The following is a 21,914-nucleotide window of genomic DNA, read 5'->3' on the forward strand; positions in this document are numbered from 1 at the left end:
ATCAATTAGCTCTGAGGAGATGATGGTATTGAATGCTGGGCTGTAATCGATAAAGAGCATCCTGATGTGTGCATCTTTGCTGTCCAGATGTTCCAGTGTTGAGTGAAGAGCTAATGAGGTGGCATCTGCTGTGGACCTGTTGCTCCAGTAGGAAATTGGAGTAGATCCAAGTTGCTTCTCAGGCAGGGGTTGATGTTTTTCATCACCAACCTCTCAAAACACCTCATTGCTATGAATCTAACTTCTGCTGGAAGACTCACTGAGGCAGGAAACCATGTTTTTCTTTGGCACTGGTACAGGTGAAGCACGCCGAAGTGAGAGGTGAAAGATCTCAGTGAACACTCCAGCCAGTTGATCAGCACAGGCCTTTAGTACATGGCCAGGTACCTCGTCTGAGCCGAGTGCTTTCTATGGGTTTACCATCCTGAAGGGTACTCGCACATTGGCCTCAGAGATATAAATCACAGGATCATTGGCCATGTCAAATTTGGCTGCCTGCAGAAAAATTGAAAGTAATACTCCTATTCTCATGTTTCTCACAGCATAGGAGCCCATTTGGCCCACTGAGTCTATGCCAGCTCTTTGAACAAATCAATCAACTCCATCTCTCAGTTATTTTCCTGTCACTTATTCTGCTCACATGCACATGAACTCCACCCTGATTCTCCTGCTAGCTACGGTAATGGGGGAAATAGGCTTATAGCAGCCAACTAATCAGTGCATTGTTGAAAAGTGAAGGGAAATACATGTGGTGTGAGGGAGAATCTATAACCTCTGCACAGTCAGCAAGAGATGTCAGGATTGAATCTGGATCACTAGAGCAGGAAGACAGCAACTGTATCTGCTGGGTCACTGCCACGACTCTAATTGTCCCTCTCAAATGATGACATTTTGAAGTTGTTAACACATAAATAAACCCTTCGACCTACCACATTTATGCTGACTGTCAGGCCTATCTATACTAATCCCACTGGTCTGCAATAATTCATTATTGTCTTAAATGTTGCTAATGTTCCTTCTTCCACCACCTTGTCTGGTAGCTTGTTCAAAATACCAACTACTATGTGAAAAGTTACCCTTCAAGTTCCTTACATCTCTTCTCTCTCACCTTAAACCTTTGTTTTAGACTGTAACATCTACCCCATCAAAGCCTCCTCTAAAGCCAAATAATTTTAAAAATTCAGATATTGAATTCTAAATTCACTATTTGATTCTAATCTGTAGATGTGTGAAATGTTAGGGAGGTAGGCATACAATATTATTGCAATTATAATTTTTATTCTAAAGTGTCTAGGACCAGAAATGTTAACTATCCCATCTCCAGTTTTCATAGAGAATTTTAAAGCCACTCAGTAGTCCTCAATCAAGTCTTCTGGATGTGGGATAAAGCATATTAAGTCTGATTTTCTAAGCATGCAACTTTAAATGAAAGGGCAAAGATATTTATCAAAAGGTCACCCACATGAAGCGTTATTTGCTGTGGCCTAAGTGATGTTAACATAATGTCAAAATAATTGCAAATAAAAATTCTCTGCCTTGCTAATATTACATTAGTCATAAAAAATGGAAGGTTTTCCTGAAATATATCTATGGAATAATAAAAATAGCCCCTAGTTCATTCTGGGGTATTTACTCTCTCTGTGGATAAGAGAAGCAGGTATTGGTTATGCTAAGTGAATAACCAATAAAGCTAGATTACTTCTGTCATCAAAAATGAAAATTTATCAAGTCAAGTCCAAAACATCAGGGATAATTTTAGTTGGTCTCTCTCTGCAAATGTCTGAGCAAGAACACTCTTCAACGTGTACAGATGTAGCAAGGTCTTTTACTGTCAAAGTTTATTACTCTTTCCTTCAGGTAGTATTGTCAATCATTACAACTCCAATGGTCCATTCGAGGAGAAAAGACCATGTATTTGATCAGGTACTGGAAAATAATGATGCGGCTATATAAAGAAGGCAAGGTAGTGGTTACACTTCATTAGGAGTTTGAGGAGATTTGGTTTGTCAACTAAAATACTCAGAAACTTCTACAAATGTATCATGGAGAGCATTCTAACTGGCTGCATCATTGTCTGGTATGGTGGGGGGGTGCTGGACAGGATCAAAATAAGTTACAAAAACTCGTAAAATGAGTCAGCTCTATGGGTACCAGCCTCCGTAGTTTCCAAGATATCTTGAAGGAGCAGTACCTAAGCTTGCGGCATCCATCATTGAGGATCCCCACCACCCAGGACATGCCCTCTCATATTGTTACCGGCAGGAAGGAGGTACAGAAGCCTGAGGGTTCACACTCAGCGATTCAGGAACAGCTGCTTCCCTTCTTCCCCTCTGCCATCCGATTTCCAAATGGACATTAAACTCATGAACACTACCTCACTACTTCTTTTATTTATTTTATTTTGCAATAATTATTTTAATTTAACCGTTTAATAGATATATGTGTGTGTGTGTGTGTGTGTGTGTGTGTGTGTGTGTGTGTGTGTGTGTGTGTGTGTGTGTGTGTGTTGGCACGTGGCCAAGTGGTTAAGGCATTCGTCTAGTGATCTGAAGGTAGCTAGTTTGAGCCTTGGATGAGGCAGCATGTTGTGTCCTTGATCAAGGCACTTAACCACACATTGCTCTGCGACGACACTGGTGCCAAGTTGTATGGGTCCTAATGCCCTTCCCTCGGACAACATCGGTGGCATGGAGAGGGGAGACTTGCAGCATGGGCCAACTGCTGGTCTTCCATATAACCTTGCCCAGGCCTGCGCCCTGGAAACCTTCCAAGGCGCAAATCCATGGTCTCATGAGACTAACGGATGCCTACATATATATATATATATACATACACATACACTTAATGTAGCTCAGTTTTTTTCCCTATATTTATTTATCATGTAATTCATTGTACTGCTGCCATAAAGTTAACATATTTTACGAGATATGCTGGTGATATTAGATCCGATATTAAATGTTAAATCACTTGCACTTTCCCAGATCCAAATAGTTAACTTTGTTTAGCCACATGGAAGGATATTTACCACATCACATAACATTCTAAACCTGTCTGGATCATACAGAACTGACTTAAGTCTTTACTAATACATCCCAATGTATTTGTACATTTTTATATGATCTACAGTTTCATGCATGGTCCTTTGCTAGCTCATCCATATCATAAACAAAGTGAATTAGCATCATCGCAGAGTCCTACAAGTTTCTACAAATGGCTGTGCTCCATGCAGAGTGCGCCCCATTAAAGATTTTTAGCATTATGAAGAGGTTCCCAAAGTCCAAAATTAGAGATCAGAGGGTTATTATACTGTTGAAATAAGTGAAGATTGAACTCATGCATAAACACACTAACTTACCGTGAAATGAGGTGAGCACATCAATGGTTTATTATTGTCACATGTACTAAGATACAGTAAAATACTTGTCTTGCATACTGTTCATACGGATCAAATCATTACACAGGGCATTGAGCTAGAATAAGATAAAACAATAACAATGCAAAACAAAGTGCAACAGCTACCAAAAAAAAGGTGCAATGCAGGTAAATGATAACGTGTAAGATCATGGCAAGGTAAATTGTGGGACCAAGAGTCCATTTTGTGGTACAAGAGGTCCATTCAAGACTCAGATAACAGTGGAATAGAAGCTGTTTTTCAGCCTAGTGGTTTATGCTTTAAAGCTTTTGTGTCTTTGGCATGATGGCAGAGAGCAGAGAGAATATCCAGGATGGGTGAGGTCTTTAATTTTGCTGGCTGCTTTACTGAAGCAGTGAGAAATATATAGAGAGTCCATGGAGGGTAGGCTGGTTCCTGTGATGTGTTGAACTATGTCCACAACTCTTTGCAGTTTCCTGCGGTCACTTGCAGAGCAGTTGCCATACCAAGCTGCCATGCATCCAGATGATGCATTGATAAAAATTGGTAAGAGTCAATGAGGGAGTGCTGATTTTATTTAGCCTCCCGAGGAAGTAGTGTCATTGGTGAGCTTTAATGACCGTGAAATCACCAGGGTTGGACGAAGACAGGCAACTGATGATGTTCACAACAGGAGCCTCAAGCTCTCCACTATCACAACCTCAACACCTTTGATATAGACAGGAGATTGAGCACTGCCTTCTTTCTGAAGTGAATAACCAGCTCTTGTTTTGTTGATATTCAGGGAAAGGTTGCTGTCATGATTCCTGAAGCACCTTCAATAACTCCAAAAGACTGAGGTTTGGTAAAATACTGAAAGGCTTTTATTCGCTGTACAATACGACCTCCACGGTGAGTGTCTGCCCCTGGACTGAGGGGGAGGGGCAAGGCAAACACCTTTATACTGGACTCTGTGGGAGGAGCCATAGGGGCAGTCAGCAGAGGGGCGTGTCCAGACAGTTAACCCAGTTAAAACATATATGGTTTACCACATTCACCCCTCCTTTTTTAAAAAAGAGTCCCGCGGGGTGAAGTGACTGACAATATTTACAACGAGTATATTTACAGGTTAAGTCTATCAGGCGGTCGAGTCCGTCGCTGTGATCTACGTAGCACCAGTGGTGATTGCATCGGCGACGGCGATTGTGCTGGCTCCGGCCTGACTTGAGGTGCCAGCACGTTAGGCGTTGTTAATCCCTCGTGCGTGTGCGTCGCGCCCGGTATGGGAGTGTCGTGTGGTGTCTGTGTAGGGATTGGAGTGCACGGTGTCTTGTGGGTACATACATCGGTGGGTATGGGGTCAATAGTCACCACGGAGTGTTTAGGGTAGGGGCCCGGTGCTCCTGCGGGCGCCAGGTCGCGGATGGAGACCGTGTCCTCCCGCCCATCAGGTAAAACCACGTAGGCATACTGAGGGTTCGCATGAAGTAAGTGAACCCTCTCGACCATCGGGGAGTATTTATTGCTCCTCGCATGTTTCCGGAGCAACACTGGCCCCAGGGACATTAGCCAAATTGGTAGAGTGGTCCCAGTGGTCCACTTTCTGGGAAAAGAAAAGAGCCGCTCATGAGGGGTGGGATTGGTGGCTGTACATAACAGGAAGCGGATGGAGTGGAGTGCCTCGGGAAGGACCTCCTACCAGTGAGAGACTGGCGGATCCTTTGACCTGAGGGCTAAGAGTGTGGCTTTCCACACTGTGGCATCCTCCTTCTCCACCTGTCCATTCTCCCGGGGATTATAGCTCATGGTCCTACTAGTTGCAACTCCCCTAGCCAGTAGATATTGGTGCAGCTCGTCTCTCATAAATGAGGACCCCCTGTTACTGTGGATATAGCATGGGTATCCGAACAGAGTGAAGAGCTTGCGCAGGGCTTTTATAACTGACGTGGTAGTGGTGTCGGGGCAGGGGATGGCAAAGGGGAACCGCGAGTACTCGTCAATAACATTAAGAAAGTACACATTGCGGTCGGTGGAGAGAAGGGGGCCCCTAAAGTCAACACTCAGTCGCTCAAAGGGGCGGGTGGCCTTGATGAGTTGTGCCTTTTCGGGTCGGTAGAAGTGCGGTTTGCACTCTGCGCAGACTTGGCAGTCCCTGGCCATCGTCCTGATTTCCTCAAGGGAGTAAGGCAGGTTCCGGGCTTTCACGAAGTGGAAAAGCCGGGTGACCCCCGGGTGGCAAAGGTCTACATGCAGGGCGTATAGCCGGTTGATCTGCGCGCTGGCGCATGTTCCCCGGGATAGGGCATCGGAGGGCTCGTTGAGCTTCCCAGGCCTGTACATGATGTCATAGTTGTAGGTGGAGAGTTCGATTCTCCACCTCAGAATTTTATCATTTTTGATTTTGCTCCGCTGTTGATTATTAAACATGAATGCGACTGAGCGCTGGTCAGTTAGCAGGGTGAACCTTTTGCCAGCAAAATAGTACCTCCAGTGCCTAATAGCTTCCACTATGGCCTGGGCCTCTTTCTCCACCGCGGAGTGCCGAATTTCAGGGCCTTGAAGGGTACAGGAGAAGAACGCCACTGGTCTTCCTGCCTGGTTGAGGGTAGCAGCCAGCACAAAGTCGGAGGCGTCACTCTCTACTTGGAAGGGAATGGCCTCATCCACCGCATGCTTTGCTGCTTTGGCAATGTCGCCTTTTATGCGGCTGAAGGCCGTGCGGGCCTCGGCAGAGAGGGGAAATGTGCTGGACTTGACCCGGGGGCGGGCCTTGTCTGCATAGTTAGAGACCCATTGGGTGTAATATGAAAAGAAGCCCAGGCACCTTTTGAGGGCTCTGAGGGTGTTGGGAAGAGGGAGTTCCAAAAGGGGGCGCTTACGATCGGGGTCAGGGCCAATGACTCCATCCTCCACGACACACCCAAGGATAGCAAGTTGGGTGGTCCCGAATACACACTTGTCCTTGTTATAGGTGAGGTTGAAAGCTTTGGCCGCTTGGAGAAAATTTGGAGGTTGTTGTCGTGATCCTGCCGGTCGTGACCGCAGATGGTGATGTTATCCAGATATGGGAACGTGGCCTTCAGTTGGCACTGGTCCACAATCCGGTCGATTTCCCTCTGGAAGACAGATACACCATTCATGACACCGAAGGGGATGCGCAGGAATTGATAAAGCCTGCCGTCCGCCTCGAAGGCGGTGTAAAGGCAGTCCTCCCGGTGGATGGGGAGCTGATGGTAAGCGGATTTTAGGTCTATGGTCGAGTACACCTTGTACTGTGCTATCTGATTGACCATATCCGCGATGTGGGGTAGAGGGTACGCGTCGAGCTGCGTGAACCTATTGATGGTCTGGCTATAGTCCACGACCATCCTATTCTTCTCCCCGTTCCGAACAACGAACACCTGCGCCCTCCAAGGACTTGTGCTTGCATCAATGACCCCCTCCCTGAGCAGCCGCTGCACCTCCGACTTAATGAAAGCTCTGTCCCCCGCGCTGTACCTCCTGCTTTTAGTTGCCACAAGTTTACAGTTGGGGGTCAGGTTGGCGAACAGTGGTGGGGGAGGGATCCTGAGGGTGGAGAGGTCGCAAGTGGTGTCGGTAGTGCGGCAGTTGGCGTGGTGTTGGGTGGGATGTGGGGGTCGGTGTGTGGGGGTGGTCAGTAGCGGGGTACGTGACATATCTCTACAAAACTGAGGATTTCCGACAGTGATTGGTGGGAGGGGCCCGTCATACTCCATTGTCACGCTTTTCAGGTGGCTCTGGAAGTCGAGCCCCAATAGCACAGGGGCACACAGTTGAGGCATGAGCAGTAACGTAAAGTCTCGATATTCTGTGCCCTGCACCACTAGTGTCGCTACACAACCCCCTGGATGTCTGTTGTATGCCATGGTGACCCTCTGACTTACCGGCTGTATCACGAGTCCGCAGTGCTGCACCGTGTCCGGGTGGATAAAACTCTCCACGCTGCCTGTGTCAAACAGGCAGCTTGTCCTGCGCCCCTCCGTCAGGATGTCCATCATTGACCTTGCGAGCTGGTGGGGAGCGCTTTGGTGGAGGGTCATGGAAGCCAGGGTTGGGTCGCTGTCTTGGTTCGACGCGGTGGGGTGTCCCGTGAGCACCCATTGGTCGTAGGCGGTGGGGGGGGGGGGTGGCGCTGACCAAGATGGCCGCCCCCTCATCTCGCACATGGTGGCGTCGTGCAGGGAAGATGGCGGCAGGCAAGACGGTGACCCCCACGTCTTGCACGCGGCACTGCTCGATCCTGCTCGCAGTTTGGACTTACAGACCTTGGCGAAGTGGCCCTTCTTTCCGCAGCTGGAGCAGGTAGCTTCTTGGGCCGGGCAGCGTTTCCGGGGGTGCTTCTCGAGTCCGCAGAAGTAGCACTTCGTGGACTCACAACTGACAGCAGCTGAGGTCGATTTGCTGGCGGGTTGCGGGGTCTGCAGCGCCCACGAGGCCATCGGGGGATCGCGTGCCTGGAGAGTCTCAGAGTTGTGCAGAGCGGCCTCCAGCATATTGGCCAGTTCAATCGCCGAACTTAAGATAAGATCGGCTTTTTCCAGCAGCCACTGGCGCACATACACTGACCTGGTCCCCGTGACGAAGGCGTCTCTCACTAGAAGCTCTGCATGCTGCGCCGCCGTCAGCTCCTGGCAATTGCAGGCCCGCACGAGCGTCCGTAGGGCCTGGACGAACTCAGCACTCGATTCCCCGGGGCGTTGTTTCCGAGTCGTTAAGCGGTGCCGAGCATAGACGCTGTTTATCGGCCACAGGTATTGTCCTTTGAGGGCACTCATCGTGCCGTCGTAGTTCAGCTGGTCTCTGATCAGCGAATAGATCCGTGGACTGACCCTGGAGAGTAGAACCCTGCGCTTCGCTACGGGGTCAGTCGCTTTAATCTCCTCTAGGTATGCTTCGAAGCAAGCCAGCCAGAGTTCAAAAGCGTTTCCAGCTTCAGGTGTTTGCGGATCAAGGTCTAATTTGTCTGGTCTCAGTGTATGATCCATGCTTTAAAAAGTACAGCGAATAAAATTGAAGCACCTTCAATAACTCCAAAAGACTGAGGTTTGGTAAAATACTGAAAGACTTCTATTCGCTGTACAGTACGACCTCCACAGTGAGTGTCTGCCTCCGGACTGAGGGGGAAGGGCAAGGCAAAACACCTTTATACAGTAATCTGTGGGAGGAGCCACAGGGGCAGTCAGTAGAGGGGTGTGTCCAGACAGTTAACCCAGTTACAATACACATATATATATATATATATATATATATGGTTTACCACAATACCATGTCACTAATCTCTCTCCCTCATTTCTGTACTCTGACTCATTGTTACTTAAGATGCAATCCACTACATGGTATCCTCTGCAATCTAATGGATGGAGATGGGGCAGAATCTGGTTACAGAGTCATGAATATACAGAGAGAATAGTTGGGGGCTGAGAATGCAAACGTGTGGAGTACTAGTGTTTAGAATAATGGTGGCAGAGGTGTTCATCCTATCCTTACTGATTGTAGCTTGTTAGGCAAAAGGTCAAGGATCCAGTCACAGAGGACGGCATTAACTCCAGGGTCCAGAGTTTGATGATGAGTTTGCTTGTAGGAAAAGTAAAAGTATTACATAATGCAATTTTTAATTCATGGTACAAAATGATAAATCCATGAATATTATATATCCATATATTTTTGTTACAGGTGCATAGGAAGTCAAGTCAAGTCGCTTTTATTGTCATTTCAACCATAACTGCTGCTACAGTACACAGTAAAAATGAAATAACGATCCTTCAGGACAATGGTGCTACATGAAACAACATAAAACTACACTAGACTACCTGAAACAACACAAAACTACACTAGACTTCAGGCCTACACAGGACTACATAAAGTGCACAAAACAGTGCAAGACAGTAAAATATTTAATAAATAAGACAATAGGCATAGTAAAGGACAAATTACAATATAATAATAAATGATGTAGATGTAAATATAATTGTAAACAATGTTTTTGCAGGAATTGAGAAAGAAATGAGCAAAAATTGCAAAGGGAGTTCTCTGTCTCTCTGTCTGTCTCTCTTTCTCTCTCTCTCTCTCTCTCTCTCTGTCTCTCTCTCTCTCTCATATGGAACCTTGACACGGAGCATTGACCTACAGCCCTGACACGAAGCCTTCATGCAGAGTCTTGACTCAGAGAAACAGAGTCTCATAGGTAAACCGTGAAACGGGAGTTAGACTTAGAACAAATGGTTCTAAGCGGCAGGGGAACATAGTGATCTCACAGGAAAAAAGACCAACTAACTGGCGGCTAGTGGTTTTGACGCTGGAGTTCTTATACTGCAGTTCTTGATAGAGACCAGGTGTACTGTTGTCAAAGCAAATTAGCAGTAAATGGAAAATTAACAATTGGAAGCAAGGCATAATCAAAGGAAATTAGAAGCAAGATAGGGGATTAACAATCGGGACCATGACAATTTTATTGTGTATGCCTAAATCCATAATTTCCCACAATGAAATCAATGAATAACTTATTAACGCTAGGAACCACTGGTTGTCATTGTGATTTTTTTGCTTCACATCTGGCACCACGTGGTCCTAGAAATAAATATAAAGGTCGCATTTACTTCCTTTAACTCCCACACATTTGTTTAAAACTATTCCAATGAATAACCATATCCTGGATGTGTTTTAGACAGGAAAGTCTAAGTATTTCCACTTATCCAAAAGTAGAATTAGTAGACTTGGCATTGCTAATAAATTGTCTAAGAAACAAGTTGTGGCTGAAGCATTTTGGCTCTGTTGCATCTGTAGAAATCTTTTATTTTACATTGGGCAACAAATCATATGACTCTAAGTTATAGTTAAGCACGTGTACATATTGAGGAAAAGCCACTTGAACGGCATAATTCTTAATTCTAATGTGTTTACCCAGACTTGTGCAAAATGCTGTATAGCACCACAGAGCAATGACTTGAAACACCAGCTGTCTAGTTTTCCTATATTAGTCTTCATTAAACTCTTTCAGTGGAGAAACAAAAAATACAAACTAAAGTGATGAATCTTTGTTTTTTTACATACTACAATTAGTTTCCAACCTTTATTCATACATTAACTTCACAAACATTCTTTACTATGTAATAATTCCTTAACTCCAACATTATAACCATATAACCATATAACAATTACAGCACGGACACAAGCCATCTCAGCCCTTCTAGTCCGTGCCGAACTCTTACTCTCACCTAGTCCCACTGACCCGCACTCAGCCCATAACCTTCCATTCCTTTCCTGTCCATATATCTATCCAATTTAATTTTAAATGACAACATCGAACCCGCCTCAACCACTTCTGCTGGAAACTCATTCCACACAGCTACCACTCTCTGAGTAAGGCTGTCTACAAGAAGGGTCAGAGCCGTCTCTATTTCCTGAGGAGACTGAGGTCCTTTAACATCTGCCAGACGATGCTGAGGATGCTCTACGAGTCTGTGGTGGCCAGTGCTATCATGTTTGCTGTTGTGTGCTGGGGCAGCAGGCTGAGGGTAGCAGACACCAACAGAATCAACAAACTCATTCGTAAGGCCAGTGATGTTGTGGGGATGGAACTGGACTCTCTCACGGTGGTGTCTGAAAAGAGGCTGCTGTCTAAGTTGCATGCCATCTTGGTCAATGTCTCCCATCCACTACATAATGTACTGGGTGGGCACAGGAGTACATTCAGCCAGAGACTCATTCCACCGAGATGCAGCACTGAGCGTCATAGGAAGTCATTCCTGCCTGTGGCCATCAAACTTTACAACTCCTCCCTTGGAGGGTCAGACACCATGAGCCAATAGGCTGGTGCTGGACTTATTTCATAATTTACTGGCATAATTTACATACTACTATTTAATTATATATGGTTCTATTACTATTTATTATTTATGGAGCAACTGTAACGAAAACCAATTTCCCCCCGGGATCAATAAAGTATGACTATGACTATGACTATGTAAAGAAGTTCCCCCTCATGTCACCCCTAAACTTTTTCCCTATAACTCTCAACTCATGTCCTCTTGTTTGAATCTCCCCCACTCTCAATGGAAAAAGCCTGTCTATGTCAACCCTATCTATCCCCCTCATAATTTTAAATACCTCTATCAAGTCTCCCCACAACCTTCTACGCTCCAAAGAATAAAGACCTAACTTGTTCAACCTTTCTCTGTAACTTAGGAGATGAAACCCAGGCAACATTTCAGTAAATCTCCTCTGTACTCTCTCAATTTTATTGACATCTTTCCTATAATTCAGTGACCAGAACGGTACAATACTCCAAATTTGGCCTTACCAATGCCTTATACAATTTTAACATTACATCCCAACTCCTATACTCAATGCTCTGATTTATAAAGGCCAGCATACCAAAAGCTTTCTTCACTACCTATCCACATGAGATTCCACCTTCAGGGAACTATGCACCATTATTCCTAGATCCCTCTGTTCTACTGCATTCTTCAATGCCCTACCATTTACCATGTATGTCCTATTTTGATTAGTCCTACCAAAATGTAGCACCTCACATTTATCAGCATTCAACTCCATCTGCCTTCTTTCAGCCCACTCTTCTAACTGGCCTAAATCTCTCTGCAAGCTTTGAAAACCTACTTCATTATCCACAACTCCACCTATCTTAGTATCATCTGCACACTTACTCATCCAACTTACCACCCCATCATCCAGATGATTAATATATATGACTATGCACTGACTGAAAGCAAATTATAAGTTGTTACAGACATACAGTACTCTGCAAAAGTCTTAGGCAAATGTAAAAAAAATCTGTAAAGCAAAAAAGCCTTCAAAAATAATGAAAGGAAAAGTTTCTAAATATCAAACAATTTACTATGAACAGCAGTAAACAGTAACAAACTAAATCAAATCAGTATTTCGTGTGACTGCCCTTCGCCGTTAAAACTACATTAATTCGCTTAGGTACGCTGTCATGCAGATTTGTAGGAAAATCAGCTGATAGGTTGTTCCAAGCATCTTGGAGAACTTGCCACAGTTATTCTGCAGACTTTGGCTGTCTAGCTTGCTTCTGTCTCTCCAGGTAATGTCAGACAGTCTCACTGATCTTGAGATGTAGGCTTTGTGGAGGCCATACATTCTGAAACCATATAAAAAAACTTGAGTGCCTAAGACTCTACCCTCTTCCTTATCATTTACGTGTTACATAAGCATCACTAAAGAACGGTTAGAGAACCTCAACAGTGTTTCCCCATTTACCAATACTTTCACATTCAAGGCCAAATTTTGTTAATACAAAGTTAACTAATTAGCACTTGAATGTAATAATATATTTGCATAAAACCACTTTAAACCATTCATATGCTAATATTACCACATAATTTTACTGAACATCAACTACTTAATGGACCTTTGGTTTTTTTAACTACACTCTGTATTCTAAAGATAAGTAGTGTGAACACACCACTTGAAAGATCATTCATGTGATAACATAATGAATAGAAAAGTAAGAGAATTGAATAGTAGAGGCAAAAACCAACTAATAGTAACCAACCAGACAACTAAAGATTTTTTTCTCTATGAGGTGTAATGGAGAGTTTAGTAATGTTGCATTAATACTAGTGAGGTGATTTGTTGCATCAAGCCAAATGGCATAGACAATACAATGTATATTTTAAATCACCAGTATTTGCCTCAGTTGTCATTGCAAATACCTTGAATTATAGGATGTGCACCTGCAAAGGCCCTCTGGTGCATAAAGCAAGAATCAGATCCTGCAGTTTACATATCTACTCTGCAAATGGTCCTTGAGGGATGCAGCTGGTGGTTGTTTTGTTCTCTCTGATGGTTATACTTGTTATGCTCTGAAATAAAACAGCAGTCTTGACTCTCAGGAGGATCTGCTTACTGAACCACTTTCTTGCATTTTTGGGGGATGCACGAGGCCTATTTTGAACACGCTCGATTGAACATAAATTTCCTCACTATTCTTTCCTGGAAACTTTTGGTCCAGATTTCTGTTGCTGATACAGTACCAACAGTTCTGGTGCTTAGCTGTTTAAATGACAGCAGGCCCCAAACTTACACACACGTGGCATCGAGCACCAAATTTCAAGACTTTGTGATAAATTTAGAATGCTAAATCCTCTCAGTTTGTTTCCCTACTGGATCCTCTTAGGTGCTGTGAAGCTCTAGACTGGGAAACAAGATATAGCCAATCCAAACCTCAAGGAGTAGGCTATATTAGGTGAAGTAATGAGCAATGAGTCAAATTAGTAAACAGCTAAGTGATACATGAACATTATGTAACTGCATTTAAAATATATAATCATATTTTAGAGGGAGAACCACAAAACTGCCTCCAAGATTCTAGATTTATTTAAGACTGATACATGCAATGAGGCAGGTACTGTTCACAGTAAAGAAGACAAAATAATAGAATAGAATGGATTTAAAACAGAATTTCTATGATACCACACCAATTTATATATGTAGAAGGTTAACGCTCTAATTCTTCCATGCACTTCTCATCTCCCACCACCCTGTCAACTTTAGATAACTGCAATGTTATAGACAATTTTAGAGGCATTCAAAAAGAACAAAAGCCAGCACTGATCCTAGTAACTGATTTGCTTGAGTTCTACCTGGACTTCAGACATCATTACATTTTATTACATTTTATAACTATCCTAGTAGAATTAAATAACTTTAAAAAGTTATTAAAATATTAAATACCTTGAAGTATGAGCAATTAATTATACAGTAATTTGTAAATTGCTTATCTATATTTACCTTTTCACCAAGGCTCTTCTGCCCTCCCTTTTTGCTCCACTCACTTATCTCATACAGTCTCCCTCACCCTCATCCCACCCCTGGAATCTGGCTCTTTCTGTTATTGTTGGCCCACAGATGATCCAGGATACTTGGCTGAGGGCTAGGTCTGTGGCATTCAAGACCAGTGAACCAGAACACTACTAGAAGTCCAGGTCCTACCTATGGAAGGGCAAAAAAAAGCAATTTCCTATTAAGGTTAGGGATGGAATTGGATGCACGTCAGCACTGACAGGGTTTGCAGGCCATTACTTCCTATAAAGCAAAATCTAACATTCATGAATGGCTGTGATGTTTCACTCCAAGATGCACGCTTTGAAAGGGAGAATAAAACTGCACCTGCGCGACTTGCTGCAGCGTCTGATGGGTGACCCCGTGATCTCTGTCTTGGAGGCCGACATCGGAACATCTTTCAAGAAGGTGAACCCTCGCAAGGCATCAGGCCTTGATGGTGTATATGGTAGGGCTCTGAAAACCTGTGTCAACCAGTTGGCTGGAGTGTTCAAGGACATCTTCAATTTCTCACTGCTGCAGTCGGGGGTTCTCACCTACTTCAAAAGAGCGACAAACATACCAGTGCCCAAGAAGATCAGGGTGAGCTGCTTCAATGACTATTGCACAGTGGCACCTACACCTACTGTGAAGAAGTGCTTTGACTGGTTGGTCATCAGTAGAATCAACTCCTGCATGAGCAAGGACCAGAACCCACTGCAATTTCCTATCACCACAATAGCTCTCCACTTGGCCTTGGATCACCTGGACAACAGCAATACCTACATCATGCTGCTGTTTATTGATTACAGCTCAGTGTTCAATACAACAATACTCAAACGTTCAAAGGTTCATTTGTTATTAAAGCAAGTACCCATATACAGCTCTGAAGTTGGTCTTCTTCAGATAGCCAAGAAAAGAAAGAAAGAACATGAAAATTGTTCCAAAAGAAATATTAAGCCAACCACCCCCTCGCACAAAAAAGAACAGCATCTCAATAATCAAACCTCCCCAAAAGGAGCCCTTCATCCACACAAAAACTAACACAACACAACAGTACATCAACCCTCAAACACCACCCCCTCGCACAACAAAATGGAAAAGGAACGGGCAATAAAAAAGCCATGAGATCATAAGACACAGGAACAAAATTAGGCCTTTTGGTCCAACGAGTCTGCTCCGCCTTTCAATCATGGCTGATCCTTTTTTCCCCTCCTCAGCTCCATTACCCAGCCTTCTCCCCGTAACCTTTGATCCTTTGATGCCGCATCCAATTAAGAACCTATCAATCTCTGCCTTAAATACACCCAAAGACCTGGCCTCCACAGCTGTCTGTGGTAACAAATTCTGCATTTGACTGATGTCTCAGTCTTCCTTGATGCTTTAATTGGCGATTAATGGACACTTTAACCAGTGAAATGGAGTTGAGCGTCGGCTCACACCCCATCTCAATGTATCTTCGCATTAGGGCCGTCCGAGTACGTGCTCGCTTCCCAGAATTTTCACAGAGACAGCAAACCGCTGAATCACTCAAATGATCTCTAAACATTAAAAACAGGTCCTTACAGTCCTAGAAATCATATTTAAGGTGCAAAACAGGTGTAAGAGAAGTAAAAAAGGTACTTTTGTAAGTTACCTGAAAAATGTTAACCAAGGAAGTGTTGTACGCTGACACTGTCTTGACAAGTTCTCATCAACAAGCTCTAAAACCTGGTCCTCTGTTCCTCCCTCGGCAACTGAATTGTTGATTTCCTCACTAGGAGACCACAGACTGTGTGGATCAGAAATAACATCCTCCTCACTGACAATTAACAATAGAGCACTTCAAGGATGCGTGCTCAGCTCACTGCTCTAATTTCTGTACACCAGCATTTGTGTGGCTAGACACAGCTCAAACACCATCTATAACTTTGCTGATGACACAACTATTGTTTGCAAAACTTCAAGTGGTGATGAGAAGGCGTACAGGAGCCAAGATAGATCAGCCGGTTCAGTTGGGTCGCAACAACAACCTTGCACTCAATGTCAGTAAGACCAAGGAATTGATGTGGACTTCAGGAAGAGGAAGTCGAGGAAACACACACGGTGCTCATTGAGGGATCAGCAGTGGAAAAGGTGAGCATTTTCAAGTTCTTTGCATTAACATCTGATGATCTGGGTCCAACATATTGATGCAATTACAAAGAAGGCACGATAGCAGCTATATTTTATTAGGAGTTTGAGAAGAATTGGTACGTCACCTAAGATACCCACAAATTTCCACAGATGTACCATTGAGAGGATTCTAATTGGACTGGTATGGAGGGGCAATTGCACAGGATCGGAAAAAGCTGCAGAAAGTTGTAAACTCAGCCAACTCCATCATTGCTTCCAGCCTCTCCAGCATCCAGGATACCTTCAAAAGGTGATGCCTAAAAAACCGAGCATCCATCATCAAGGACCCACATCATCTAAAACATACCCTCTTCTCATTGCTACCATCAAAGAGGAGGTACCGAACCCTGACAACACACATTCAATATTTTAGGAATAGTTTCTTCCCCTCCATTTCCGAATGGACAATCAATCTATGAAAACTACTTCTGTATTTTTTTCCTCTCCTATTGCACTACTTATTTAACTAAATTTTCTTTTTTATAGATATACAACTAATGTGACGACAAACCAAGTTATCAGAAAACACACATCAAAGTTGCTGGTGAACGCAGCAGGCCAAGCAGCATCTCTAGGAAGAGGTACAGTCGACGTTTCAGGCCAAGACCCTTTGTCAGGACTAACTGAAAGAAGAGCTAGTAAGAAATGTGAAAGTGGGAGGGGGAGGGGGAGATCCAAAATGATAGGAGAAGACAAGAGGGGGAGGGATGGAGCCAAGAGCTAGACAGGTGATTGGCAAAGGGGATATGAGAAGATCATGGGACAGGAGGTCCGGGGAGAAAGACAAGGTGGGGAGGGAACACAGAGGATCGGCAAGGGGTATAGTGAGAGGGACAGAGGGAGAAAAAGGAGAGAGAGAGAAAGAATGTGTGTATATAAATAAATAACGGATGGGGTACGAGGGGGAGGTGGGGCATTAGTGGAAGTTAGAGAAGTCGATGTTCATGCCATCAGGTTGGAGGCTACCCAGACGGAATATAAGGTGTTGTTCCTCCAACCTGAGTGTGGCTTCATCTTTACAGTAGAGGAGGCTGTGAATAGACATGTCTGAATGGGAATGGGATGTGGAATTAAAATGTGTAGCCACTGGGAGATCCTGCTTTTTCTGGCAGACAGAGTGTAGGTGTTCAGCAAAGCGGTCTCCCAGTCTGCGTCGGGTCTCGCCAATATATAGAAGACCACATCGGGAGCACCGGACGCAGTATATCACCCCAGCTGACTCACAGGTGAAGTGTTGCCTCACCTGGAAGGACTGTCTGAGGCCCTGAATGGTGGTAAGGGAGGAAGTGTAAGGGCACGTGTAGCACTTGTTCCGCTTACACGGATAAGTGCCAGGAGGGAGATCAGTGGGGAGGGATGGGGTGGACGAATGGACAAGGGAGTCACGTAGGGAGCGATCCCTGCGGAAAGCGGGGGGGGGGAGGGAAAGATGTGCTTAGTGGTGGGGTCCCGTTGGAGGTGGCGGAAGTTACGGAGAATAATATGTTGGACCCGGAGCCTGGTGGGGTGGTAGGTGAGGACCAGGGGAACCCTATTCCTAGTGGGGTGGCGGGAGGATGGAGTGAGAGCAGATGTGCGTGAAATGGGGGAGATGCGTTTGAGAGCAGAGTTGATGGTGGAGGAAGGGAAGCCCCTTTCTTAAAAAAAGAGGACATCTCCCTCGTCCTGGAATGAAAAGCCTCATCCTGAGAGCAGATGCAGTGGAGACAGAGGAATTGCGAGAAGGGGATGGCATTTTTGCAAGAGACAGGGTGAAAAGAGGAATAGTCCAGATAGCTGTGAGAGTCAGTAGGATTATAGTAGACATCAGTGGATAAGCTGTCTCCAGAGATGGAGACAGAAAGATCTAGAAAGGGGAGGGAGGTGTCAGAAATGGACCAGGTAAACTTGAGGGCAGGGTGAAAGTTGGAGGCAAAGTTAATAAAGTCAACGAGCTCAGCATGCGTGCAGGAAGCAGCACCAATGCAGTCGTCGATGTAGCGAAGGAAAAGTGGGGGACAGATACCAGAACAGGTACGGAATATAGATTGTTCCACAAAGCCACAGCTATCTGGACTATTCCTCTTCTCACCCTGTCTCTTGCAAAAATGCCATCCCCTTCTCGCAATTCCTCCGTCTCCACCGCATCTGCTCTCAGGATGAGGCTTTTCATTCCAGGACGAGGGAGATGTCCTCCTTTTTTAAAGAAAGAGGCTTCCCTTCCTCCACCATCAACTCTGCTCTCAAACGCATCTCCCCCATTTCACGCACATCCACTCTCACTCCATCCTCCCACCACCCCACTAGAAATAGGGTTCCCCTGGTCCTCACCTACCAACCCACCAGCCTCCGGGTCCAACATATTATTCTCCGTAACTTCCGCCACCTCCAACGGGACCCCACCACTAAGCACATCTTTCCCTCACCCCCCCCCCGCTTTCCGCAGGGATCGCTCCCTACGTGACTCCCTTGTCCATTTGTCCCCCCCATCCCTCCCCACTGATCTCCCTCCTGGCACTTATCCTTGTAAGTGGAACAAGTGCTACACATGCCCTTACACTTCCTCCCTTACCACCATTCAGGGCCCCAGACAGTCCTTCCAGGTGAGGCAACACTTCACCTGTGAGTCAGCTGGGGTGATATACTGCGTCCGGTGCTCCCGATGTGGCCTTCTATATATTGGCGAGACCCGACGCAGACTGGGAGACCGCTTTGCTGAACACCTACGCTCTTCCTGCCAGAGAAAGCAGGATCTCCCAGTGGCCACACATTTTAATTCCACATCCCATTCCCATTCAGACATGTCTATCCACAGCCTCCTCTACTGTAAAGATGAAGCCACACTCAGGTTGGAGGAACAACACCTTATATTCCGTCTGGGTAGCCTCCAACCTGATGGCATGAACATTGACTTCTCTAACTTCCACTAATGCCCCACCTCCCCCTCGTACCCCATCCGTTACTTATTTATATACACACATTCTTTCTCTCACTCTCTTTTTTCTCCCTCTGTCCCTCTGACTATACCCCTTGCCCATCCTCTGGGTTTCCCCCCCCACCTTGTCTTTCTCCCCGGACCTCCTGTCCCATGATCTTCTCATATCCCCTTTGCCAATCACCTGTCCAGCTCTTGGCTCCATCCCTCCAGCTCCTGTCTTCTCCTATCATTTTGGTTCCCCCCCCCCCACCACTTTCAAATCTCTTACTAACTCTTCCTTCAGTTAGTCCTGACAAAGGGTCTTGGCCTGAAACGTCGACTGTACTTCTTCCTAGAGATGCTGCTTGGCCTGCTGCATTCACCAGCAACTTTGATGTGTGTTGCTTGAATTTCCAGCATCTGCAGAATTCCTGTTGTTCAAGTTATCAGAAGATTGATGCTAATGAGAAAGAGATAAGGGAGACAATGGAGGAACATTCAAAATGTTAATGAGAGAGAAGAGAGAGATAACGGAAAAGAAACACAGTTCAGAATATTGACAGACCAGTTGCTTTGAACCTAAACTGTTTGAAATTTCATGGACAGGCGATACCCCAGCAGGGGGATAAAAAGAACAGGTTCGCTAAGGCACGACACACACCACGAGATCACGAGATAACGAGACCCTGGAAGAGCAGTGTGCCCCCACAAGTTGGTGGGAGTTGGAGGTCTGGTTCGAGGGAACCAACCATAGCCTGACAGGGTGAAATGGGACGATCGGCGGGAACCTGGTGTGTGTGTCCGCCCTTGCCTGGGTGCCGGGTTCACCACGGAAGAACGGTCGTATCCGGAACGGAGGGGTCACAGTCGGTGACCACAGAAGATGTAAAAGGGTTCGCCTGAAAGCTAACTACGAAGAACATCAAAGGTCTGTTTGAATCAAAATTTGCATTCTCTCTCTCTCTCCAACAGCACAACAGCAATGACTGCGAACTGTACTAAGCTGAGCTGAACTCTGAGTCACTTGAGACTGATCATTTTACCCCTAGACTGCGATAGAGCTTGGTTGATTCCTGTTACCCTAGTTCTGTGTACACGTGTGTATTAATATTGCGAACCTGTTGCATTTACATCCTTACGATTAGAGTACTGTGTTACTTATTTCCTTAATAAAACTTTATTAGTTTCTATTAAACCAGACTCCAACTAAGTGGTCCATTTCTGCTGGTTTGGCAACCCAGTTACGGGGTATGTAACACTAATTGTAATTCATAATTTTCATTATTATGTATTGCAATGTACTGCTGTAGCAAAACAACAATTTTCATGACATATGCTGGTGATATTAAACCTGATTCTGATGATTGAGGGCTGTCTTAGCATTTGCAAACCTGTGACCAATGATGTATTAATAAGATCAGTACATGGAAATTAGTCTGTAAACAAGTGAGGTGATACATTTTGGAAGGACTGATATGATAGACACAATGAATGGAAACAACCCAGGAAGTAGTGAAGAACAAAGGGAACTTGGTAGACACGTCCTAAAAGCAGCAACACAGGTAGATACTTCAGAAAGACACACCTTTATAATACTTATCTTTATTAGACAGGACATAGTACATCAGAGCAGGGAGGCTCAACTGTACATTTGTTAGACAGCAGCTTTAAGTACTGTGAGCAATTTCGGTCACTACACCATAGGAAGGATGGGATTGCTCTTGTCAGGGTACAGTGAAATTGACCAGGATATTGCTTGGGATGGAATGTTTCAGAGACTAGATAAGCTGAATTTGCTTTATTTGAAGTTGAAAATCATAGGAAATACTATTTGTTGTGCAATTGATTATGAGGGATATAGACAGTTTATTCGGCGAGGCAAGTCTCCACTAAGAAATCATGTTTATGCCCCAAAGCACAGGTTTAAAGTAAGGGGTGAAGATTCAGAGGGAATTTGAGGAAGAAAGAGGGAGGTTGAAATCTGAAACCGCCTGAGTGGATGGTAGAATTGGATACTTGCTCAACAAGTGAGAAATATTTATTTAGACAATGACTTGAGTAGAATAAAAGGCTGGTATAGATTGGTAGCTCACAGTCAGCACAGCTATAGTGGGTTAAAGGGCCTGTTCCACACTGTATGATCACCTTTAAGCATTTTTAAAATAATCAAAATAAACAATACATTACAAAATTTTAATAAGTATAAACAACAATCAAAACAGATTATCTTTACATGAATAAACTTTCTAGAAGTTTTGCACAATAATACAAATAGCACCTCTTTTTACTTGGCACTGAGTACATCAGCATGAAACATGCACTTTGTGCCCAAGTCTCCACTGCCATGATGAACTCCATTAATAACCCAACTGCTCCATGGTGATCTACTGACAGCAGCTTCTAATTTCCACATTGGCAGAGCTGAAGTGCAGACATTTGCCAGTGAAAGCTGGGCCCTTGTTCCATTGTGAATTCACCAGGCCAGGCTGAAGACAAGATTCAAGATTGTTTAATGTCATTTCCAGCAAACAAGTGTAAGGAGAACAAATTAATTGCTACTCCGGATTCAATGTAGCACAAAAGAAACACAAAATGATAAAGAGCACAATAATAAAAAACACTATAAATATTAATGCACAAGATATCTTATATACATAGATTGCTTGAATGTCCATAAAGTGGTGTTAGGCC

The sequence above is a fragment of the Mobula birostris genome, chromosome 7 (assembly GCF_030028105.1).
Source record: "Mobula birostris isolate sMobBir1 chromosome 7, sMobBir1.hap1, whole genome shotgun sequence".
Taxonomy (NCBI): Eukaryota; Metazoa; Chordata; class Chondrichthyes; order Myliobatiformes; family Myliobatidae; genus Mobula; species Mobula birostris.